The 27845-nt window shown below is 33.0% G+C and overlaps 1 protein-coding gene across 1 annotated transcript in view; it reads left to right on the forward strand.

Annotated features, from left to right (window-relative positions):
• ADAMTS3 (ADAM metallopeptidase with thrombospondin type 1 motif 3) overlaps positions 1-27845 on the forward strand; it is a 280288-nt gene that overhangs the window by 180195 nt on the left and 72248 nt on the right. The gene's annotated exons all lie outside the window — the stretch shown is intronic.

Below are 27845 nucleotides of genomic sequence, written 5' to 3' on the forward strand. Positions count from 1 at the left end.
GGTTGGAATTGGGAAAACTCAGCTTAATGATTTCAAATCTGGCCTCAGACACTTACTAGCTTTGTGATCCTGTGTACATTTTATTTGTAAAATGAACTGGAGAAGGAAATGGCAAAGGAAAAAAAAAAGCAAACAAACAAAAAACAAATGAGATCACAAAGAATCAGACTCAACTAAATAAAAAACAACTTTATACCAATAGAAGCTTGATAGCTTGTCTGTGACATATTAAAGTGACTTGACCAGGATTACATAGCTGGTATATGTTAGAGATGGGTCTTGAACATGTCTTTTTTATTTTTAAGTTACCTGCCTAGTTATTATGCTTTGGCCACCTATCTAGAAATAATATAGGTATTCAGTAACATTATGAAAGAGTTAAAATCCTTTAAACATTTTTAAATACAAATCTTTGAAATTAGAGGAAAAATAATGATCCTGTCCCCATAATTTTTCCAGAAATAAGAGCTCAAGGAAGTTTGAAGGTGACCACTGTGAATGAACAAACTAGTTTTTTTTAAAAAGAAGAATTTTATAGCATCTAATGCATATTTTATATTTGATATGCATATTTATATAATGAATGGAAACCACTGACCAGACAGTATGCATTTAATTTCCATAAAATCCTATTCCTTCTCTCCAGTGGTATTCATTTCAGAGAGTAAATCCTGATAAATCACACTCCTTATTTCTCTTTCCATGAAAGATGTCCTTATTTTAATGAGAAAACAAATGTTAAATTCTACTGGCAAAAGTTGGCTCATTTTGATGGGGTTTCTATCAGCCAAAACTAGGATCATGAAAGTCAGTGGTGATGCTGCTGCTAATTGACATGTTAATATTGCTAAGATTAGTATCTGGCATTTGAAACTTTAACAAAAAATTAGGTTCTTAAAATAATTTTCCCTCTAAGTTTTAAATTTAAGGTATTTCATTCAAATTTTTCAGGGATCCAGTGAATAAAGTACCAGGCCTGCAATCAGACAGATTTGTGTCTAATAGTGTGCATCTCTATGCTGGAGGGGGGGAGACAGGAAAAAAAGGAAGGGGAAATTTTACATGATAACTTTGTTGATAACTATTTAAATGGAATAGTAAGTTGTACATAGTATTTTTGTACTTTCGTGCACAATCATCTTTTTTTATTTTGATATGTTATAGAAATGATTGCTTTGTTCCATAAATTAAAATAAAATTATAAAAAGGAAAGGCCTGCATTCATATTTGGCTCCAGACATGTACTTCATTTGTAACTCTGACAACTCACATAATCTGAATTTGCCTCAGTTTTCCTCATCTGTAAAATAGGAATAATAGTAGAACCTAGCTCCCATGGTTGTTGTGAGGATTACATGAAAAAATATTTGCAATTCACCTACCACAATATCTTGGGTATATTGAGTCATGCAAATCATTACCAACTCTGTTATTATCAGCTAATTATTAATTTATTATTAATGTCATACAAGATAGTACCTTATTGTCTGTCTTGCCTTTAAAGATATCCATTCAAACTTCTACTGAGATGAATAGCAGAGGGGAGGGAATCGTTACCAAAACAACAACCCCAATCATCCTAAAATAAGCAAAAAAAAAAAAAAATTCAAAGAGCTGTACTCTTAGAGTACAGTGCTAAGAATAGGGCTCGAGGGAGAAAAGGTATGAATCTTGTCAGCCCATCTCGCCTAAAAAGTTCTCTGCATGTCTCCATTATAATTATGTCCACATAGACCAAGGAAGGATAACTTACAAGTACCACTTTCTATATGGAGCCTTTCATATTCTGCTAATGCCCTCCTTCCCTAAATGTCTTGTATTTAATTATTTATTTTGTATTTATTCTGCATCCATTCATTTTGCATATGCACATTGTCTCCCACAAGAGAAAATAAACTTCCTAAAGACTGGAATTGTCTTGATATTCCCAACTTCTAACATAGTCGCTGGCCTATAATAGACACTTAATAAGTGCCTATTGAGACCTACATGTGCAAAAATGTTTGTGGCAGCCCTTTATATAGTGACAAGGAATGGGAAACTTAATGGATACCCATCATTGGAGAATGGCTGAATAAGTTATGATATATGAATGTTTTGGAATGTTATTGTTCTGTAAAAAATGATCAGGAGTTTGATTTTAGAGAAACCTGTAGAGATTTACATGAACTTATGTTTAGTGAAATGGGCAGAACTAGGAGAACATTATACACAGCAACAAGAAGATTATGTGATGATCAATTCTGATTGACACGCCTCCCAATAGTGAGGTGATTCAGGCCAATTTCAATGATTTTGTGATGGACAGAGTTATTTGCACTCAGAAAGAGGACTGTGGGGACTGAGTGTGGATCACAACATAATATTTTCACTCTTTCTGTTGTTATTTGTTTGCTTTTTTTCTCATTTTTTCCTTTTCAACCTGATTTTTCTTATGCAGCATGATAAATGTGGAAATATGTATAGAAAAGTTGCATGTTTAACATATATTGGATTACTTGCTATCTAAGGGAAAGGGGAGGAGAAGGGAGGAGAATAAATTTGGAACACAAGATTTGGAAGCATGAATGTTGAAAATTATCTGTGCATATGTTTTGAACATAAAAAGCTAATAAATAAATGCCTATTGATTGATTGTGTGAGTTAAGTAGGGACTTTCTCCCACTAGTGTCAACAGGCAATTACATCTTGAGACATATAAAAATCAAGTTTATTATAAGAGAAAAGGATGTACATGTATAAGAACCCAAAGAGTTCCCAATCCATACACAAGTTTGCATATTTATGATGGCACAACAAAAAGAGAAGGAGAAAATAAGAAGGGACATGGCATGGGAAGGGAAAGTGCAGTAAGGGTGGGAAAAGGGACAAAAACATTCCTTACAGGGAGGAGCAAGGTGATGGCAAAAGCCATATTCTTTTCTATTGGGAACAACTAGACTGTCACTTCTTATATTGTAGTCCATGATTCCGTATAGGGTGTTATAACTGAATGTGGGGGTTGTGGTTATGATTTTTATCAGTAAGTTTTGATTTGTATACTGCTGTCGGTATCTATATACCTGGGATCACATAACATATCACAAAATTTTCTTGGGTGAAAAAGGATCATAAGTGGAAAGAGTTTAAGAAACCCTGAACTAGATTAAAAGACCCCATCTGCATAGGCATTTTCCCAGGCTGGCACAGACAGGCTAGCACTTATTTTGCCTCCCAAAGGCATACAGAGAGTCCAACGTGGGGTACAAACAACATTATGTCAGTTGGAGGGGAAGAGATTCATCCTTGTCACATTCAGTGCTTTGTGCTTGCTCTGGATCCAGTGTTTCTGGAAAAATTGGCAAATCAAATAGACAAGTTCAGGGGATCTCTTTATAGCCACATAATAAGAGCAAAATGAGAATCTTGGAAGACTTCTCCTTTTATATATGTGAGATAGTTCTGTTATTGTATATTTTATTCTTTTCTCCCATCTAAAAACTTTCTGGTAAATAGGTAGTTCTCATTAGGCAACTATACTCAAGGGATCATTCAGTGGATTGTCATCTATAATAATTTGTTATATTTATGTAACACAATTTTTATGTTTATTTTCAGTCTTTGAATACACAATTTGTCTGTAGTCTTTTACTGTTACAAATGTTGCTATGATATATAACTTGGGGCAGCTAGGTAGTGCAGTGGATAGAGTTCTGGTCTTAAAGTCAAGAAGAATCATTTTCCTGAATTCAAGTCTGGTCTCAGACACTTACTGTGTGACTCTATTTATCTTGGTTTCCTCATCTATAAAATGAGCTGAAATGAATGAAATGGCAAACCATTCCAGTGTCTTTGCCAAGAAAACTCCATATGGGGTCATGAAGAGTTAAACATGACTAAAACGACTAAACAACAACAACAAAAAAAAAAAACAATTCATGGCTCTTGCATCAGGAAATTAGTATGTCTGTCTTCCTGTATCCTTTTCAGTTTTTCCTATTTTTTATTCTCTGCCAGGTTGAAGTTATAAATGGATTCTCTAGGCTTTGCTTTCTATTTCATTTATTCTTAGTGATATTAACCACTTTTCTTGAGATTGTTGATGTTTATATTTATTCTTTTTAAATTATTAATTTAATTATTTTGATACAGCAAATACTTCTTATCAAAAAACCTTCCTCTCTTAAAGTGTACATTTCCTTCAAACAGTTCATTTATTGTTTAGAGGAAAGGAGATATGTACCCTTTAACTTTGTTGGCATTTTCCTTTTTTTCAAACTGGAGTGTTTCTGCCTTTTAATTTTTATTCTTATTTGTTTTAGTTGTACAGATTATTCTTTTGATTATATGTCCTAAACACTTAAGTCACTTTATATATCTTCTCATATTACTTTAAAATTTTCATGTTCACTCTTCCTTGATACAGAATTATATAATTGCATTTATATATCACAATTTAGTTTAATCATTCCCTATTTGCCAGTCATACATTATGTTTACAAATTTTCTGCTTTTATATAAAAAGTGTTATGAGCATTTTTCTTCATATGTATCTTATCTTCAACTAATTTCAAGAAATACTTATTAAATGCCACATGTTAGAAATAAAACCAATGGTATATTTTGAAGAGAAAAAATATTGGCATGATTAATCAAAACATTTAAAAAGTCCAAAAAAAATTTGTCATGTTTAACACCCTTGGACCTCCCCCTTTATAAAGGGATAATTTGAAGGTTTCTTTTCATATCTCTTATTTGAGCACTGCTTGATTTTTGTAATGTTGTTAGCATTCACATTTGATACTTCTATATATGTTGTTTCATTTACATTGTTCTAGCCACTGTGCATAGTTCTTTTATTCTACATCCATTCATGTAGATTTTTAAAAATGATTTTCTGTATTCATCACATACATCATTTCTTACAGCAAAGTAAAATTCAGTTATATTTATGTCCCACAGTTTGTTTAGCCCTTTCCCAGTATTAATAACCACTTTGTAGCTCTGCATTTTAGGTGAAAAAAATTAGTCCTAGGTGAACATGCTCCTTTGTCCCTGAAGTATCTGAGGTATCCCAGATTCCCAATGAACCCCCAAAACTCATTGGGTATTCTGAATGGAAACTTAAATTCACTTTCCACTGGAGCAGCCTAGTTTAAAAAGAATTTGATCTAAGAATCACCCCCCCCAATAGTGTGAGGTTCCTTCAAATTATTAAACACTTGGAATTGATTATTTGAGTCTTCTAGACTATTACGCAAATTTGGTCCTATGGGCTTGTAGTTCATAAAGACTTTATAAAAGCTGTCCAGATTCATTATAAACAACACAGGCAATCTCAGTCCGATTTAAAGCAAAATATATTATTTATAAACACGGAAAAGAGCCTGCAGTTATATTACCAGGAAGCATTTTTCTAGAGAGACAACATCCATTCTGCTTCTACCAACTCTTATACTTTTAATGGGCACAGAAATGAGACAACTATTAGTACTTCATCATTCAACCCTGCAAGAGTTATTTTGAAGATACACACCAGAAAAGTCCAATATAAAATAACGAGGGAAATATCTTTTTTTCCCCCAACAGAATTTTGCAGTAGTAGGTCCTCCACCAAAGATAATCAGAGAAAACAATTTTTTCCCTTGTGGTCTCCAAAAAGTCTAAGACATCCCAAATATATCCAAGCAACCTTCTCGTGGAGCTACTTCCCTAACTCACACACATATATGCAGCTCCCAGATAATTATTACATGAGAGTAAAAAGTAACTTGTGGGTTTTTAATATAACTCACGAGCCCCCACTGGTACTTTTACTTGTAAGAGTTAAATCTTTTAACTCTATACTGCTATAAATTTCTCTTCCTTTTGAAACCTGTAGCTTTTTAAAACAAATTAGAATTGTTTAATTTAACATCATATGAAATCATTATTTTTCTTTTTAAAATTTGTTCTTGATTTCTATCTTTGTTTTATTGAGTTGGTTGTAGACTATACATAAACAGTTGACAGAAGAGATTGTCACATTGGTAATCATTTGATTCTAGTTTATTGAAATATAGTTAATCTTCTCTTTGTGATATTATTTAGGTATAACTCATCTTTATTCTCTTTTTTAAGGATAACATACATGATATATATTCCTTAGGCCTCAGGATAATTTATAAACTTTCAGTTCTTAATCCTGGGCTATGTTTAAAAAAAAGTTTTGTGGCTTTCCTCAAGCATATGTGCAGTGGAACTGGGATGGAGAAGAATTTTATTTATCATCCATAAATTTTTGTGTCAGCATGTTCAGTTCAAAGATATTATGTCAGACTGAAGGACAAATGAATAGCAGAGCAAAAGTATAAACCTAGATTCTCTGATTCTAAACTTATTCCTATTTACAGTATAGGTCAGACTATATCTTTAAGTTTTAAACTCATTGTCTTTTGTTTCCCTAACCTGACAATCATCTTTTTTTTAAGAAAGAAGAAATTTTTAACAAATTCTTTTAAACATAATTTTGTTAGTTATCATGATTCAGCAAATTTGAGGAAGTAGTTTTCTTTTAATTTACTTTTACTAGAATTACTATTTCTGGAAAGGTTATTTTACTATTTTCATTCAAAAAAATCTGGAAAACAACAAAAATCCTCAAAGTCTTCTTAAAGGATGTATCATTATTAGATTAAATATGCCTATTTACTGTATTCCTTACTGGTCCTAATAAATTCATATGTTTGAGCTTACTTTTGTTGGAAATCTGAAAATTCTTAATATCATAGTGAAACACCATGTTATTTGTTTTACTTAACATAACTCTTTGCTCTGTGCATTTTCACAAGCTATTCTAGTCCTCGGTTCATTTTGTATTACACTTACTTGTTTACATCCCCTCTCCAAACCTTAGTAGAATAGGCTCTTTAAAACAGGTGCTTTTAATTTTTGTTTTCATATGCCAGTGCTTAGCTTGATGTATTGCTTTTATAGTAGGCACTTAATGAATCCTTGTTGACTATAATCAACTTGAAAGTCATTAATTTTTACTAGATAGAAATATTGGTTATATTTCTCTTGAAAGGTTAGCTGAAACAACAGCTGGTTTTACTTAAAGAGCTATGAAATTTACCAAAGGAGTTTCCACACTTGCATAAATACCAACCTAGTTTATATCATGTCAGGAATATGGAAGGAAAGCCTTTTGAGGAATGACCTCATAAGCATTCTTTGGCAAAAAGTATGTATGGCGCATGTCCTAGGTGCTTGATTCATTTCTAAAAATAATTCTTGCCTTTAATATCCACATGTACCACACATTATTCTGCTTGGCTTACATTAGTCAAAATGTATGAACCCCCAAAGGTAAAAGTTGGGTATAGATTTATAGTGCATCCATGAGTACCCTGGTGCCATTGACTAGATCCCATTCTATCTATCTTGTATAAAGTATTCCCAAATAGTCTTGAATAAAGTATTTTTAAATGGTCTTCTTTCTCTTCTTTTTAAATAAAATCTATTGATACCTTTTGTTTTTATATAACAGTCTTTCTGGATATACCTCCCTACCTATAATTGAATATTCTTTAGTTTAGCAAAAATCATTGACACAGGATCATGTCTTGAAATGCATGTCATATAGAAAACATACTGTCTTTATAGCCCTTACCTCTCTGTCAAAATGAGGGAGATAACTATTAATTATCTTCTCTCCTAGATCATGATTGATTTTCAGTTATTGAATTAATTTTAGTGTACTTTTGGTTCTGTTTTTCACTCTGCAGCAGTTGAAATCAATTTCCCCAAATTCCTCTGACTCCAGATATTTGTCATTTAGTATAGCATAAAGATATAGTATATCTTTACATTAATACATCACAAACATATATAAATTAAATATGTATTATGTATATGTGTATGCATGCATGCAGTTATGTATTTATGTGTGAATACATACACATATATTCCCAGCTATTCTCTAATTGATCAGTCTACACTTTCTTTCAGGTTCCTTGCTACTCTAAAGAGGGCTGCTGTGAATATTTTGGTATGAATTCTGTTCTTTGACTTCCTTGGGCATATACCATTAATGGGATTGCTGGGTCAAAGGGTATGGACAGTTTCCTTGACTTTTATTATGTAATTCCAAATCAATAGCTATAAGAGTCAAATAGCTTTAGTATTCCCTCATCAGCTTTGTATTATTTTTAATATATTTGATTTATTTCAGTAAGCATTTCCAAATTATGTTTTAAAATTTAAACTTTTAAAAAAATTTTGAGTTCTAAATTCTCTTCCACTTGCTGCTCCTTCATTCCTTGATAAGGCAAGCAATATACTAATTATGATGCAAAATCATACAAAATATATTTCCATATTAGCCATATTGCAAAAGAAAACATACTCATATAAAAAAGTATAATTAAATCTACATTAAGAGTTCATCAGTCCTTTCTCTGAAGGTATCAGCCTTGTATTACTGTGTGTATTTTCCTATAGTCCCTTGAACACTATTCTTCTTTTTTATCATATTTTTCATTATTTGTATGGTTTGAAGACAAACTTCAAATTTGTTTTCATTTGCTTTTCTTCTATAATTAGTCATTTGGACTCAGCTCTCATGTGATCATTTATTGTTTGGAATTCTTCTTTGGAAAGCTAAGCTTGTTTAGCTTTGGGGGAATAGCTCAGCATTTTTTAGATATTTTATTAACTATATGTATAAAATTTGAATCAAATTTTTAGCAGAGAAATTGGCTGAAAAGATTTTTGAAACATTTCTGAAAATTAATTTTGAAGTATTTTTTATTCTCCCTGCATTGAAGTTGCCATCTGTTTTTTAAGATTTCATTCTGTAAGTTCATATAAGTTTTTCTATATTTTTCTGAATGCTATATTACAATTGTATGCAAAAAATTTACATTATATTTATATACCATAATTTAACTATTACCCAATTGATAGGAAATCATTTTGTTTCCAATTCTTTGCTGCCACAAAAAAGTGCTACTATAAATATTTTTGTATTTATATTCCTTGGATAGAGTACTGGTCTTGGAGTAAGGAAAACCTGAGTTCACATCCAGCTTCAGACATTTACTAGATGTAAAACTCTAGGTCTGCCTCAGTTTCCTTACCTTCTAGTGTTGTGAGAATCAAATGAGATATGTTTAAGTATTTAACACAGTGCTTGGCACTTAGGCTCTTAATAAATGTTGTTCTTTTCCATTACCTTTGCATCTATGGGTACTTTTTCTCTTTCTTTGAAATATGTCTAGTAGGAATATCATTGGATAAAAGAGTATATATACAACTTAGTAACATTTTGGAGATGGTTCTAAATTGCTTTCCAGAATGGCTGTACCAATTAGCACTTCTACCAACAAGTTGTATCACTACTCTAGTGATAAAAACTATATCTTCTATGTCTGCCCTCTATTTTTCAAATGACATTTTATTCAAGTCATGAAACCATGAGGATTTTATTATGACATAGGTCATAAATTATTGGTCTAACCCTAATTTGTGTCAGACTGCTTTATAGTTTTCCAGAAAATTTTGTCAACTACCCCAGTCTTTACTGCAATACTCATTGCCCATGGACTTTGCTATTATCTTCAATGCTATGTTTCTAGGTCTTATTTATCTTCTCTTTTATTGATTTTTTTTTTTATTTTTAACTAGTACCTACTAAATTGTGTTAATGATTGACGCTTTCTACACTAGTATATTCCTCTTACATTCCCTTCTATTTTTTGTCTTAAACTCTCAGAACATGATCAGCTCATTCTAAGGTCCTCTTTTTAAAATTTAATTCCCTCAATGTTGCTTGAAAACATCAATTTTCTCAAGGGAAACTTGTTACTTCTATCACATGTCAAATGTTAGCATTATGTCCTCATATGGTTCATTCCAGTTGCTTAAATAAAGTTATCTTTCTAGGTATCTCTTGACTTTTGTGTTTATATTTCAAAGTTTGTACTCAGATCTGTCCTTTTCATCAGAAGTGATTAAAAGTTTTTTTATTCCATTTAAAAAAATCTATTTTTCATCCTCTAGAATTTTAGTCTTTTGGAATAAGTCATTCTAAGATCTCTTCTTTTTTTTAATTAGAAGACTAAATATCTTTTTAATAGAAATAACAAATATATGTATGTATATATATATATACATGTATCTATATATACACACGCACATATCTACGCACGTGGACAAAGAGAGCACAAATGAAGTAAAGAAAAAGAATAAACACAAAATACCTAAATACAAGGTAATTTGAGGAAACTGCTAGTAATTGGGGAAGAGGGTAGGAAGCAGAAAAGGCTTCATATAAAAGATGGTGCTTGAACTGCATCTTTTAAAAAGAGATCTCTGTGAGATGGAGATAAGGAAAGATGTGTTCCAGCTGGAAGAGTGTCAGAACAAAAGTGTGAAAATGGAGAAATGGAGTGATGTGTGAGGAGTAGAGACAAGATCAGTTTGATGGTATTGCTGGGTTTGGGGGGAGTGAAAGAGGAAGGGCAAAGTGTCAAATATGGAAATATAAATATAGTTTGAGAGAAGTTTGTAAAGAATTTAAAAATGAACAGAGGAATTTGTGTTTTATCTTTGAGACAATAGAGAGCCATTGGATTTGACTGAGCAAAGGAATCATATGGTCAGATTTGTACTTAAAGAAAACTGGAGGATGGACTGGAGTGGGAAAAGAATTGAGGTTAAAAAAAAGCCTCAGTTAGGAAGCTGTTACAATCATTTAGGAAAAAAGTGATAAGAATATAAACTAAGGTTATAGCTATATAAGTACAGAAAGGGAGTCAGATGAGAAATGTGGAAGTGGAAAGGACACAATTAGCAACTGATATGATATTTGATATGGGAGAAAGTGAGCAGACAAATATAATGAAAATCTTATGAACCTGGGGAATTGAAAAAATTGGTGCAACCTCTGAGAGAAACTGGTTAAGAAGAGAAGTTTTTCTTTTTTGGAGGGCTATTAATCAGTTCAATTTTAGATATGTTGAGTTTTAAGTGGTGCTGAGACATCCCATTTGAAATGTTCAATAGAAAATTAGAGATGTGCAATTAAAGTTCAGAGGAGAGAATAAAGAAGAATCTGGGAATTATTTGTAAAGAGATGATAGTTAAATTCATGGAAAGTAACGAGGTAACCAACAAAGAGTATAATAGAAAGAGAATAGGAGAGAGCATATTTGCCCCCAACATAAAAAGCTAGGGCACACAAAGCCTTTCAAATAAATAGTGCTATTATCAAAACTATAAGGGGAAAAAATTCTCATGACTCTATATAGTATGGAGTAAAAAGGGAGAGGAGAGGAAAGGAAACACAAAAGAAGAGAAGAAAGGAAAGGAAAGAAGAGGAGAGAGAAAGAATGTAGCAGTCTTATGAACATTGTGTAGGAATTTCCCCAAGAAACTATTTTACTAATATAATAATAATTTATCATCAAGTTCTATTAATTTTCCTACATTTCTAATCTTGTCTGCATTAGTTTTGTTTCTCCCCACAAATAATAACAAAATTTATCTGGAAGAACAAAAGGTCAAGAATTTCAAGGGAATTAATGGGGAAAAAAAGCAAATGATGGTGGCCTAGCTGTACCAGATCACTATATTATAAATCAGCAGTCATCAAAAACCTTTGGTACTGGCTAAGAAATAGAGCAGTTGATCATAGAATAGGTTAGGTTCACAAAACAAAATGGTCAATGACTACAGCAATCTAGTGTTTGACAAACCCAAAGATCCCAGCTTTGGGGATAAGAATTCACCATTTGACAAAAACTGCTGGGAAAATTGGAAACTAGTATGGCAGAAACTAGGCATTGACCCACATATAACACCCTATACCAAAATAAAGAATGATATTATAAACAAATTAGAAGAATGTAGGATAGTTTACCTCTCAGATCTATGGAGGAGGAAGGAATTTATGACCAAAGAAGAACTAGAGATCATTATTGATCATAAAATAGATAATTTTGATTATATTAAATTAAAAAGGTTTTGTACAAACAAAACTAATGCAGACAAGATTAGAAATGTAGAAAAATTAATAGAACTTGATGATAAATTAGATAAAAGGGAAACAAATTGAAATTTGAACTTGGGAATTTGGCAGATAACATTCTGTTGATGGCATTAAGGTTAGGAAGAGTTGATACTCATGGGAAAATAATTATTTTAATATTTGATTTTAGGATTTTTTAGTCAGTAAGACATCCATCTAAATGTGTCCTATAGGCAGAGATTAATGGAATTTAGAGTGTAAAAAAATCAGTTTCTCTGCACCCTGAAGAAAGTGGTGAGTTACCTTAAACAATTTGAATAGAATAGGTCAAATGAAGCATTTATGGGGAATTAACAAATAGGGAGAACAGGAACCATAAAATGAAGCTCCAAAGAAAATTGTAAATTAGCTAGAGTGCTCTGGAAGCTGAGGCTGCAGAAGTTTATAGTACCAAAGGACATAGAGGTGTCTAAGATAATAGAATCAAATATTTAAAAATAAACGTTAAAGATCATCTTTTGAAATGTTCTCTTTTTACAGATGAAGAACCTTGATAGATAGAAATATATATATTTTATATAGTGGAAAGATCATTGCTGGTTTGGAATATTCAGATATAGGAACCACTTTTCAAGAGGGACCCCCTGCCAAAAAAAAAGCAGAAATAAATTCAGAGCATAGTGGGGGAAAAAACCCTATTATGTGAGAAACATTTGAAGTCATTTGGAATGTTTAACAAAATGGAGAAAAATATATCTATTTTCAGATATTTGTTTAAGAGTATTAAACTTGTTCTGTGTTTCTCCAGAGGGATAGAGTTACAAATAATAACTTGAAGTTATAGTGATTCAGATTGAGGTTAAATTAAGGGAAGAATTCTCTTGCAATTAAATGGAACCATCTGAGAATGGAATCATTGGCCCCTAATGAGACATCAGTGGAAGTGTTGAAGTATAAGCTAGATGACTATCTGGCAGAGATGTGAAGGAAATCCCTCCATTGGGTGGAAGCTGGGACTAGATGACCCCAGAGATTTCTTCCCAGGCTAAGTACCTAGTCAAGTAATGAATTGGTGTGAGGGTGGAAAGGGGGGGCGGCAGCAAAGTAAGCATTAATTGATTTGTTTGGAAAAAAGAGTACAGGCCAAAATAAGAGAAAGTACTTACTTCTTAAATGAGGAGAGAGAGAGATTATTTGATTCAGCAGAGGTCAGTCTAAGAGCAAAGCCTGGAATTGGTAAATTGAGATGAATAGAATAGAAAGTACAGGTGATTGGGAAGATTAATGTTAATCACAAGAACCTATACCTTTATCTGTAGATTATATACCCACACCACTGCCAGAATTTGCCTTTGACCCAAACCAACAAAAAAAAAAAAAGGTGGGGAGAAACAGGTAGCAAGCCCCATAACTCCAACCCTATCTATTGTGAGCAATCAGCAAGATCCTTAGAATCTGTAAGCATTTTAATGTATGTACTATTCATTTATACCCTTATGGAGCAAATTCCTAACACCTGTTAATCTCCCTATGCTTAAATAACTTAATCATTGTCTACCTTAGTCTACTTCTATTCCTGACATCCCATCTTTTCATACGTAACAGTTAAAATTAAGTTAAACTGCAACATAAAGTTCCAAGTATGATCAATTCATGAGTAAAGTATGAATTTATCAATAAATAAGATCTTAGCTTTGTCAGCAAAATTGATTCCTAATGTGGTGGCAGCTTTCTTATGATTTGGAAGAGGACAAAACAGAGAACAAAAATTTTTAGGCGAGGAACAAGTATTTTTTTTAAAGCTTGACATCATGAATGGCAAACATCAATATAATTGTTTATTATACTCTGGGGCATGGGACACAATATGGTTGGTTGGAAATTGGGAATGAGTGGCTAGCAACAACCTCCTCCTTCCCTCCTGTGGCTAAGAAACTTCATTGTTTGAATCAGTCTGCAGGCTGAGAAACAGAAGATCAGACTTTGGATAACAAACCAGACATCCTTGACAATAGAATAGAAACTGCTTAACAAGAAAACTGGATTTTAAATTTAACTCATTAAAAGTAAGCTGAATTTTGAATTAAATTCAGAGACAAAGAACCATGACTTGAAATCAATTAACTGTAATTTTTTTAAAAATGATGCAGTCTAATTATTTCATATTGCCATCCTTTTCTAAACTCCTCTTCTCTTGTCCTAGTCCAGTTCTTCTGAGCTGTGCCATCTGGAATTCTTATTCCATAATGAGTAGACTTCATTTTGGATTGCTGTCCTCCTTGCTAATTTCACTCACAGAGAGAGATGATTTCCTCCAGAAGAATTTTTTCTTTCAATGTTCACTGCATTAACATTTTTAACCTATCTAGATTAGAGAGTTAATAGATAATTGATTTCAAAATACATGCTGATGCTCTCTCCAATACCTAACCTCCAGACTAATCCTTAGTATCAATGGTGTCGAATTCATATAGAGTTTATATATATATATCATCCATAAAGTTCCCTGAATGCCTCCTACATTTACTAGTTGTGTGGTTCTGGGCAAGTTACTTAAACTGTCTCTGCCTTAGTCCACTGGAGAATGAAATGACAAAGCACTCCAATATCTTTGCCAAGAAAACCCCAAAAAGGGATCAAGAGGAGATGGGTATAACTGAAAGATTGATTTTAAAATCCCAAATTAACATATTATATAGTAGTATATTCAATATATATTAGTTTATATCATATTTTATATATTTTGATAAATATTTCCAAATTATATTTTTAATCTGGTTGTATTGTAGGCTGCATTGTCTATATGGTGCAAGTCTATATATGTGACACCTCTCCTTTATGTGATCTGAGCCATACAGGAATGTTCCCACAATGGATATAAACATTATCTCCAAGTATTCCTTATCAAAAACTCTAATATTCCTCCATCTGAGAAGTCAGAAAATTATGGCACCTGCCATCTGAGCATAACTTTCTATCATTCTATCCATGTATGATTCTTCTGAAGCTTATTTATCTTCACCAGGACTTCAGTTCTCCTGTTAACCAATTCAAATTCATTCTGTCCTTTAATCTCATACCTCTCTCCCTTATTCTATTGATGTTCTGCCCTTGCCAAACCTAAATCCTGGATTGCTTCTACCATCTGCTTCTTCTGAACCTACTCATATCATATTTCCTAAATGGAAATCAAACAATGGGGCCAACTGAATTCACCACAAATCTATTTTATTTTGTTTTACTTCTATTGTGACTTCATTGTAGACAATAAATCTTTTGAAACCTTCTTTATTGATTCCTTATCCCATTTTTCATAGAAGCTTCTCCTCTTCTCTTTTAAGTCTCCCACAGTTCCTCCCCAAACATTTCAGCTGAAGACCTTACCTTTTATTTTACTGGAAAAATTGAGGTCATTCAGTATGAAGTTCTTTTCCCTATATCTTTTTATAAAATCTTTTATTATTATCTCCTACTCTTTTCCTCTGATTAAGAGGTAACCCTTCTTGCCAATGACAAGTCCAAGGATTCTTCAGTGCCTTTGATCTCTTCCTGGTTTCCCCAGCAGAATGACCTCTAAATGCTTCCCTCTTTCTAAAATTCAGTCTTTCCCTATCTATGGACTCTTTTCCAACTGTTTCAGGAATGCTCATTTCTCTCTCATTTCAGGAATGCTCATTTCTCTCTCTCTCTCTCTCTCTCTCTCTCTCTCTCTCTCTCTCTCTCTCTCTCTCTCTCTTTCTCTCTCTCTCTTTTTCTCTTTCTCTCTTTCTCTCTCTCTCTTTCTCTCTTTCTCTCTCTCTCTCTCTTTCTCTCTCTCTCTCTTTCTCCTCTCTCTCTCCTACCTCTCTCTCACTCACTCCTTCCATCCTTCTCTCTCTCTCTCTTTCTCTCTCTTTTTCTGTCTCTGTCTCTCTTTCACACACACACACACACACACACACACACACACACACACGCTAGTATCTCCTGAAACTATCACCTTAAATTTCTGCTTCCTTTCTCAGCTGAATTCCATTTTTCAATGTTACTAGTGATTGTTTACATTGATGCTCTTTTTCTTCCTTCTTTTAGTTCATTTGCCACTATTTACCATCTTCCCTCATTTGCCACTGCCAATCATCTTCTCTTTCTAGCAATCTTTTCCTCTCTGGGTTTATATGATATTCCTGTATTTTGGTTCTCCATCTACCAAAGCATTTCTAGTCCATCTCTTTTACTGAATCATTTTCTACTTCACGGCTATTACCTGTGAGTGTAGCCAAACTCTGTCAATGTCTCCTTTTCCTTCTTAACTCTCATTGGGCTCTTCTCAGCCCTCATGGGTTTAGCTGTCAGCAGCCATCTAGAGCAGGGGGTCAAAAATTTTCACAGTTATATGAGCCCTATCTGGCTTAATTCCTGGTTTTGTATGGCACATGAGCTAAGAATGTTTTTAATATAAAATTATTCTTAGTTTTCAGGCCATACAAAAATAGGCAACATCCAGATTTGGCTAGTAGGCCATGGTTTTTTGTTTTGTTTTATTTTTCCAGCCTCTGATCTAGATCACGTGACAGCAGAAAGGAATCTCCACTAATATGTAACAAACAAGTAGTTGTTATACTTGTATGTAACTTCTGATTGGATATATTCAAGGCTGGGGAACTTGTTACTTATCAAAAAATCTCAGTCTATTTTTGTACAGTCAGTTAGCATTTTATTTTCTGGTATAAACCCTAAATTTTTCCTTTCATAATTTATACCCATTGCTCCTGATTCTTCCTTCTGGAGACAAACAGAATAAATCAAATTCTTCCTCCATAGGCCAGCCCTGTAAATATTTGTATACAGCTGTCATGTCCTGGAATATTTTCTTCATCCACTTTTCATATAATATGGATCCAAGGCTCTTTTATAATTTGCTTCCTATAAACCTACTTTATCTCCTGTGTCTGTTGTTTTCTTTTTTCCTAAGTACCCAATCTTCTTGAACTCTGATCATTTGACCATAGGTGCTTCTTAAGCTAGAATTGAATGTCATACTTCAGATGAGTTCTGATAAAGGCCAAGGGCAAAGGGATCTATCTTCTTAGAGAATATCTATTTCAAAGGTTTAGGGCTTACTTCATGTCCATTTATTTCATCTACCAAATGGATAGTTGAACAAAAGCATCTTCCATTACATCTTTCAAGGAACAAGCAGTGGAAATTGACAGCTGAAAAATCTAAGTGATTTTTTTTTTAACAAAATCACTTTTAAACTTTAAAAGAATTTTCACATACATTTAATGCTGAATTTGAGTGATATTTCATTGCTTGTTGGGCCAGAACAGAAGAAGAGACACCCAGAGGCAATGACCCAGATGAATATAAAGACTTTAGCAGAAATGGATAATGTACAAGTGAAACTTTCAATTTGGAAACAGTTTTTTAATTTTTTAATTAAGGTTAAAAGTATAACATGACATCTGAATAGAACTCTAGGAAAAGAAGAAATATAGTAAGAAAATAAAAGCAGCTGTTGATGGCAGCAGGAAGAAAAATGATTAAGTGGAATTATTAAATGATTATGGAAAAAATAATAAAAAAGAGAATCATAGCAAAAAAAATTGAAAATTACTTGTATAGAGCCAAGTAAGGATATAGGCAGTGAATAGTGGGTTGAGGTAGGAAGTCATAGATGACAGAGATGAACAGAAAAGGTTGAGGACAGTTCTAAAATCTGGACTTAGAATTAACAAATTCTTACTATAAAAATAAAGACTTTAAAATGTGTAAAAATATTTTTTCACATGCAAAATAATGTAGCTTTCCCCAACAAAAATTACATACATTACCCTAGTCAAGAACATTGAAAGCAGAAGGAAACACATTTATTTCAGAACCAGGACTGCGAGGGAAGAGAAGTCATGGAAAGTTATATTCATTCATGGTAATGGGTTTTTTAAAAATTGAAACAGTTACTTAAGTTCAATTTCAGAATTGACATCATAAGTTGGCCAGAATAGTTTTATTTGAACTAATATGATGGAATTTCCCAGTTGGTAAAGAATTCATCAGCTTTATGACCCTAGAAGAAGAGTTAATTCTCCATATTCTTCACTATATACCACCTGCGGCAATATAATTATTACATTTTAATAGGATACTTTAATCATTTAAAAATTAATGTACTATTTTAATAAAACCAACATTTCTAGAAAAAATATCCAATTCAAATAACATAATTGTATTTTACCTTTTAGGTTGCTAACAGATGGAATTGATTGACCAGTACTCCATTTTTATAGGATTGGTTCTATGCAACACAGTAGGGAATCTCATATGTCACAGAATTTGGTTTCAAATGCAGCCTCAGATCTTATATGATCAATTAGTTTCTTTTCAGTCAATAAGCATTTATTAATATTTGAATTCAATAATTGAATTTCTAATTCAAAACCTTTCAGTCAATAAGCATTTATTAAGCATTTGTTGTGTGTCAGGCACTTTCCTAAGAGTTGGAAGTACAAGCACAAGCAAAAAGATAGTCCCTGACCTCAAGAGACTTGCATTCTAATAGGGGAAGACAATACCTAAAAGGAACTAAAGAGTTGGAGGAGAAAGAGAAAGAGACATAATAGAGGAAGCCTAGAGAGATAGAAGTGGAGCCCAGAGAGGAATAAAAGCCTGACTGGTCAAGATATTTTTTCCTAAAAATGCAGGCTCTGGGAGAAACTAACCAATTAGATCCTCTGGAATGGAGGGTACTTCCAATGTCAGATGGTCAAGGCAAGAGGGAATTTCTAGTGACAGGAGGCTGTTATGGTATAGTGGAGAAAGTTATAAGAGTCAGGAGTAGATTTTTTAAAATAACTTTTTATTGATAGAACCCATGCCAAGGTAATTTTTTATAATATTATCCCTTGTACTGTTCCGATTTTTCCTCTCCCTCCTTTCACCCCCTCGCCCAGATGGCAAGCAGTCCTATACATGTTAAATAGGTTACAGTATATCCTAGATACAATATATGTGTGCAGAACCGAACGGTTCTCTTGTTGCACAGGGAGAATTGGATTCAGAAGGTATAAATAACCCGGGAAGAAAAACAAAAATGCAAGCAATTTATATTCATTTCCCAGTGTTCTTTCTTTGGGTGTAGCTGCTTCTGTCCATCCGTGATCAATTGAAACTGAGTTAGATCTCTTTGTTGAAGAAATCCACTTCCATCAGAATACATCCTCATACAGTGTCATTGTTGAGGTATATAATGATCTCCTGATTTTGCTCATTTCACTTAGATCAGTTCATGTAAGTCTCGCCAGTTCTCTCTGTATTCATCCTGCTGGTCATTTCTTACAGAACAATAATATTCCATAACATTCATATACCACAATTTACTCAACCATTCTCCAATTGATGGGCATCCATTCATTTTCCAGCTTTTAGCCACTACAAACAGGGCCGCCACAAACATTTTAGTATATACAAGTCCATTTCCCTTCTTTAGTATCTCTTTGGGATATAAGCCAGTAGAAACACTGCTGGATCAAAGGGTATGCACAGTTTGATAACTTTTTGAGCATAGTTCCAAATTGCTCTCCAGAATGGCTGGATGTGTTCACAATTCCACCAACAATGTATCAGTGTCCCTGTTTTCCCACATCCCCTCCAACATTCCGCATTATCTTTCCCTGTCATTCTAGCCAATCTGACAGGTGTGTAGTGGTATCTCAGAGTAGTCTTAATTTGCATTTCTCTGATTAATAATGATTTGGAGCATATTTTCATATGGCTAGAAATAATTTCAGTTTCTTCATCTGAGAATTGTCTGTTCATATCCTTTGACCATTTATCAATTGGAGAATGGCTTGATTTCTTATAAATTAGACTCAATTCTCTATATATTTTGGAAATGAGGCCTTTATCAGAACCTTTGACTGTAAAAATGTTTTCCCAGTTTATTGTTTCCCTTTTAATCTTGTCTGCATTAATTTTGTTTGTACAAAAACTTTTCAATTTGATATAATCAAAATTTTCTATTTTGTGGTCAATAGCGTTCTCTAGTTCTTCTTTGGTTATAAATTCCTTCCTCTTCCACAGGTCTGAGAGGTAAACTATCCTATGCTCTTTCAATTTTATTTATAATCTCATTCTTTATGCCTAGGTCATGAACCCATTTTGACTTTATCTTGGTGTACAGTGTTAAGTGTGGGTCAATGCCTAGTTTCTGCCATATTAATTTCCAATTTTCCCAGCAATTTTTTCAAATAATGTGTTCTTATCCCAAAAACATGGGTCTTTGGGTTTGTCAAACACTAGATTATTAAAGTTATTGGAGGAGTAGATTTCTTAAAGGAAAAGATTGGAATATGTTGTGAGTAGGCTTCCTTCCAGATTTAGAATAATGGCATTTTAGATATGTCATCTCTAAATATGATAAATGTTGTGGATGCTCCTACAAATAGGTCAGATCTCTCTCCATCTTCCCATCCTCTCCAACATTTGTCTCTGGCACCCTCTACAGAGCTTTCATACATCTTTCTGAATATGCTAGGTATCTTTCTGAATATCTCTTTCTTTTACTTATGGTGCCTGGCATATACTAAAATCTTAATGAATTTCCCTCCTTCCTTCCTTCCATCTTTCCTCTATATGTATATGGGGGGGGGGGATTGCTAGTCTACCTCCTATTCTAATCATGTATTTCTTTAATGATTTTCTTTATATCCCCTTTCCTGTACAGTTTGTTGTTAGAGATTATGTTGTAGTTTAGTGACATCAATCATGAATCCTTACATTGCCCTTTGGATGTCCTTAAAATTTTAATTCTTTGGAGATGGTATTTTATGATTCTCTACAATATAACACCACTATAGGAATTATTTTGGTAAAAATATAACACAACTAACCCGAGATCCTGTGCTAATCTTTCTCTACTTTCTTTATGATTCTCAAGGCACTGACATTCTGGTAGAATATTTGTCTCTTCTCTTATTAGAATATCAGCTGTTCATCACCATTATCATCTTCCATTTACTCAAATGTATTTATCTTTTAAGATTACTATTTTCTCCTTTGTTTGAATTTCTGTGCATTCATTCATCTCTGATCTTTTTATAAGGAATATTTAAAAGCCACCTATTCCATTAAAATCCATTTGATTTTTTCCTATAAGATTATGTTTAATTTTCAAAATAATTTATTCTGTTTTTAAGGTGAATATTTCATCTCTTGGAAGATATATATGGATATATATATATATAATAGACTTATTTTATATAAATAATACATCATATAAATGAAATAATATTTATAATATTATAGCATTTCTATTATGTAAATATATGTACATATGTTTGTGTAGAAGTATCTATATGTATATCTTTCTATATCCATATATCTGTCCATATCTATGTCTATATAGATATATATACTTGGAGCTCTAGATTTTGGCTATGACATTTTTGAGGCTTTTCAAATTAGGGCTGATTTTATGAGCTGACTGGAGGATTACTGGTATATTATCTTTGCTTTCTGATGTTAATAGACCTGGATAGTTGTGATCTTTTGTAATATAATTTCTAGGTTTTTTCTTTGGCCATGATTTTCTGGGAATCCAGCAATTATTGTTATATCTCTTCAACCTGTCTTCCACATTAGTTGTTTTGGATAGTACCTACTTTGTGTTTTTTCTAGTTTTTTCAATCTTTTGATTTTGTTCTGATTTTTTTTTTCATCTTATAGAATCATTGAATTCTGTTTTCCCCATTCTGTTTTTCTAAGAGTACTACTTGGATCATATTTTCCACCTTTTTTAAATTGTTCTCTTTCCATTTATTTTCTCAAGAGCTTTAATTTCATTGTTTAACTTGTGTCATTTCCTCTAGCAACTCTTGTAGTCTTTGTGGATAAACTTCTTTTATCCAGAGCTCTACTTATACTTAATGACAAGACACTCTGGGCTCATTTCTTGGGCTTTTCTGAACCTATAGTATTTCTTCATTGTTTTTTGGCATTTACTTCTTTTTATTTATGTCTTCAGCCCAAGTTCTAAACCCAGGGCTTAGCACAGTGTCTGGCACATAGTGGATACTTAATGAATGGTTATTGAATTGGATTGATTTGGAAGTTCTTGGGCTAGGATTTTGTGCCAGAGGCAGACTCTTCCCCAAAATGAATTCAAGGACTGGACTCTCTCTCTAGCTCTTATTCTGATACATCCTCAAATGGGAATTGCCTCCAACTCCATCTCCCTTCTTCTGATAAGCTTGGCAGATGAACAGATCCTGTCTGCTACTGTAGCTACTGCTACAGGAGCCTTTTGGAGGTCTTTAAACCCATGATATTGCCTGTCCTTGTACCCCTGGCCAATGGTTTACTAGGATCTGGCTCTGTCCCTTGCAGTGGTACTCCAAGTCAGGGCCAAGATCCCAACAGCTCCATATCCCATGTACTCGAATTCTCACTAATTTCCATACCCATACTTCTCCAAGTACCCTGACATACCATCTGTCCCAGTTTTTTGTGCAAAACTGCTCTGAATGGCAAAACTTACTATTATCATTGACAATTCACTTATTTAGATCTCCTATAACTATTGATTTATTTCAACTTAATTGTCCCCAAAGCTGGGAAATGTGAGCTGATAAATAAAGTAGTTTCCTCTTTACAAGACAAAATTATGTGAGAGGTTTGTATATGTATGTGTGTGTATGTGTGTGCACACATTTGTTTTTCATGTTGCTTTGACAGCAGCTTTAAAAAATAAGATTAAAGTTGCTAATATTTCTCAGACCTGTACCAGTCTTTACATAGATCATAGTAGTGAATCAGTTGACTTTCAGTTTGTTATCAAAGTCTCCATTGATTGTTTCTTAGATCTCTTTAACATATAAATATAAATTGATTTTGATTTGTTTAATTTGTCAAAAGGCAATTTTTATTTTGAGACATGAGAGGTTCTCACAATGAGCACATTCTGGGATCTTATCTTTCCCCTTTGAGAGGCAATAGAGCATGGGAAAACAATGAGGTTTTATCTATACCATCTCATTTGATACTCACAATAATTCTGTGAGTTATTGTTATACTATTTATCTGTACTATAATTATTATGTTATATTATCTTAAATCTTAAAGTATTTTATAGATGAGGAAATCAAAGCTGAAAAGAGTTAAATGACTTAGAGGGTCACATAGCTAACAAGTTTCTGAGGCAGGATTTGAATTCTGGTCTTCCTCCCTGCAGGTGGAGTGCTCGACCCACAATGCCACCTGATTGCCTTGCTGGTAGAAAGACTAATTTGGAATCTGAGCACCAAGCCTTGCAACTGCTGTGTTTGTTTCATAAGGCCTGTGTTACTTTAGCAAGTCTCTTCCTATTTCTAGGTCTATTTTCTTCTCATTAAAATGAGTCGGTTGGATCAGATTATCATTAAGCTCTCTTCTGGCTCTGAAGCCAGCAAACTACAGTAAAATGAGTAGATTGTACTGAAAGGATCCAATTATGGCTAAACTTATTTCATGATGTGTCAAGGTTGCCTGCTATAAATAGCAATGTCAATATGGGCAAAGGGCTGGAAACTAGAATGCCATTTTTCTCCAAAATGTTTGACATTTCGCATTAGAAGTCATATAAAAGGAAAATTGTATGGTATGAGGAAAATATGTACTTGGGGAGTCTTGGTGGAGAAAAGGCAACACTTGGGAAGAAAAATTTTCCTTCTCATTTCCTCAGCTGTCTCATTCACAGAAAGGGGATTCTCCTCTCTTCCCAATCAGAATTCTTCCTTATTTAAGAAGAAATGGAAAGTCTAACCCAAAGCAATGGTACTATACAGAACAAAAAGTGCTATCTTTCTGAAGCCATACTTCCCCTTATTCCATTCATGCAGACGCTGCTGTATGATGACATTTCCAGTGTGTTTCCTTTGGATGTCATAGGTGACAGCTCTTCCAGGCAGAAGTATTTTTAGAATTGGAATCTCATGTATGAGTTTCCCACTTATATGTGAGGTACAACCATGTGCCACATTCTGAAGTCTGAAAAGATTTGGGGGTCAAATGTAAAAATGTAGGTATAACTTCTTGTTGTTTGATATGGCTGGAGATGGGAGTCATTTGTGTATTGTTGAACCACTGTGATTCCTCAGTGTAGTGAGAATTCTTATTTAATAAGCCAACAGGTGGGTTCAAGTCAAGATGAATTATAATGCAAATTTTAAATCTGAGTGGTCATATTCAGGTCTTATAACTATATTTGGAGTGGGTGTTTCCATATATTTTTCTGAGCTAGGGAAGCTTTGAGTAGGGTTTGAAATTCTGCCACTTCAAATCCTGTGGAGTTGGTTGAGACTATGTCTACATTCATTTTGGCCAAGACACAATTTTAAAAACAAATTTTCCCCAACATTACCAAAACCCCAAAGATGGAAGGAAAATGCCCATTTATTAGTGTCACTATTAGTGTCACTAGACATTGATTTAAGTGACTTCCAGAGTCAGTAGATTATTAAATATGGCTTTTTAAAGGCATGAGTTAAAATGTGGCATCTTTAGGAAATCAAGGTAATTTATAATTGTTATATATTTTCATATTAAAATATTTTGCACATGGATGAATATAGCCTAAAATTTTATACTGACTATAATCAATCAATCAGCCTTTTATTAAAAGGTTTGGTATGTGCCTGACACTTTGCTAGATATAATATTTTAGAATTTTCCCTGATTAAGAATTTAAACTATATATTTGATTTTTCATTTATATTTATATTATATATTATCAAGTATTTTATGATATATTTATACATAAATATATTTAAAGTGAAATATACCATATAATAATATATAATTTGTTATTATTAAATGTATAAATAGATTGGGAGAGAGGCAAACCATAGAGAATGAATATTTATTTATCTGTTTATATATCTATCCATCCATCCATGTATGTATGTATTTTTCTATGTATCTATGTGTCTGTGTATCTATGTATGTATCTATGTGTGTCTGTCTGTCTGACTGTCTGTATATCTATCTATCTATCTATCTATCGGGTCTCTCAGATAGGAAAGAGGAGAAAAAATTTATGTGCCCTTATCCCACTCTGATCAGCATCAGAGCTTTGACCTACCCCGTTTCTGACCTCAACTGGTTCAACTCTTCTTAGGCAACCTGCTCCTGAGAGCTCACTATATTAATGCTGAACTTAGTACAGACACTTGATGGTCTTAGCCCACTACAGCTCAGAACTACCACAATTGGCCCAAGATAATATTTTTAAAGCACTTTGTAAACTTCAAAAAAATAGCATAATGATAATAATTGTAGTGCTATAATAATAATATATATATCATTTTGTAATATGTTAATTTTATACACAATACATTGTATTATATTACATAATATATAACATTATATATAAATGTTTTTTATATTACACATAATTATGATAGATTATTATATCTCATTGCTCTGTTATACCAGAATCCTTCCTTCCTTTTCTTGGGATAATTCTTTGGAATAAATATTTCAGTTTAGATAATAGGAAATGTATACATATGAAATAATAATATGAACTATAGTATATGACAGATTATTGGTTATGTAAGGTTACCTAGTAAAATTAGTTTTTCAGATCATTATCATTCATCCACATTTTCATATTATCCTTATAGTAGATTATTTTCTTCTTTTTCCACTTTTTTTGTTTTTGTATTAATTTAATGTAATTTTTGGTTTTTATTTTTATTTTTTCCAAATTTATTTTATTTGAAGAAACAAAAACAAAAAGCAAAACAGAAAAGCAATACAAAACAAAGGAGAACATTATCATGAACTCCACAGAACACCAGGGAAAATTCAAAATATATAATAACAAATACCAATTTAAGACAGCATATATATTAGTAGAAAAAATTATATTGGTGAATGTCTTTTTTTTTACTTCATTGTAAATTGTTCTCTTATTCTATGTTGCACACCCTATTTACGTTATTCTTTTTCCTCCCTTTTGTACTTCCCCCCCCAACCCCAACAGGCTATAGTTTAGAAGGGATATTTTTTTACATACATATATAGATATATACATACACATACATACACACACACAGATAGACATACACTTATCCCCCTTTCATCCCCCCACTATCCGTAAGTAAAGTATCATTAAGAAAAGATATATTTGTGCATAGATATATGTGTGTGTGTGTATATATATATATATATATATATATATATATATATATATACTTAAACAGACTCATATACACATACTCCACATACACACATCTTTCCTATCCCTGCTGATCCTTTCATTAAATTCTGCTCCATAATTTGACATACTATTATTTAACCTCCCCCCACCCTGCGATCTCTCCCTTGTCTTCTTCCTTCACCCTTTGCTTCCCCCTCCACCTATCCCACCCCCCTTATTTCTTTATAGATTTTGGAGACTGGTATACCCTTTATGTTATATATGTAGTGTTCTTATTGAACCCATTCCCAATGTGAGTAAATTTTCAGAACTACTAGTTCTCCTCCCCCACTCTAATGACTCTGTGTCTATTCTTCCTCTGCACCTCATTTGTATAACATAATTACTATTTTTACCTTTACTCTGCCAGTTTTTCTTTTGAGCTTACTCTATTGTTGAGATGGAAATCCTAAACATAAAGTATACATTTTCTATGTAGAAAAAACAAGCAATTTGTCCATGTTTTAACATTTGTTCATGTTGAGTTCCTTAAGCTTGATTTTTGATATTGACTCATAATTATGTGTTAAATTTTCTGTTAAGTTCAGGTTTGGTTGATAGAAAGTCCTGAAAATCTGCAAGTTCATTGAATGGCCATTTTTCTCTCACTGAAAATTATAGATAATTTTGCTGGATATGATTTTTTTTGGCTGCAGGCTTAGTTCTTTTGCTTATTTGTTGATATGATTCCAAGACCTGTGGTATTTTATTATATCTGCTGATAAGTCTTGTACAATTCTAATTATGCCTTCAGCATATTTTAACTGTTTTTTTTTCTTGTTTCTTGCAATTTTTTTTCTTTTATCAGGGTTTTTTCAAAATTTGGCAATAATATTCCTATGTGTTTTCCACAAAGGATCTCTGAGTGATAATCGGTGGATTTAAAATTTTTATTTTCTTCTTATGTTCTATCACTCTAGGACAGTTTTCTAGGATTATTTCCTGCATTATTGTATCAAGGTTCTCTTTTTGGTCACAACATTGTGGCAGTCCAATTATTCTTCTATTTTCTCTTCTTGATCTGTCCTCTAGGTCTGTTGTTTTTCTTATAAGTGGTTTTACATTCTGTTCTATTTTCTCATTTTTAATAATCTGTTTTGTTATTTTTTAGTCTCTCATGGCTTCATTGCTTTTGCCCTTTCCTGATTTTAATTTTCAGAGTTATTTTTATCTTTGAGACTGTTTCTCCTTTTCTAATTGGTTAACTTTTTCCCATTAATGTTCTTGTTTTTCTTGTATGATAAGTTTTTTTATAGTTTTTCCTCAATGTCTCTCATTTGAGTTTTGAGTTATTTTTTGAGTTCTTCTGTAAATTCTCTCTGGGCAGGGAGCCATTTCCTGTTACTCTTTGGGGTAGAAACTTTTTTTTTTAACTAAAGTGTCAGTCTTCTCTATTCCCATTATATATTTCAATAGTGGGGTTCTTTGCAGGTTCATTTTTTAATAAGATAAATTAATATAATAAACACCTCTAATTATGGGATGGAGAGATGTTGCCTTAAGCTTCCCTTCAGCTTGCCACTCTGACCAGGAACCCCAAACCAAGAACTCCACCCTCTTGCAAGTACCCACAGCCAGCAGTGCCCCATGCCCCACTGCTTCTGCGCTCACTGGGAGCTGATTTCTTTTTGCCCAGGG

Source organism: Antechinus flavipes, chromosome 6, assembly GCF_016432865.1.
Source record: "Antechinus flavipes isolate AdamAnt ecotype Samford, QLD, Australia chromosome 6, AdamAnt_v2, whole genome shotgun sequence".
NCBI lineage: Eukaryota > Metazoa > Chordata > Mammalia > Dasyuromorphia > Dasyuridae > Antechinus > Antechinus flavipes.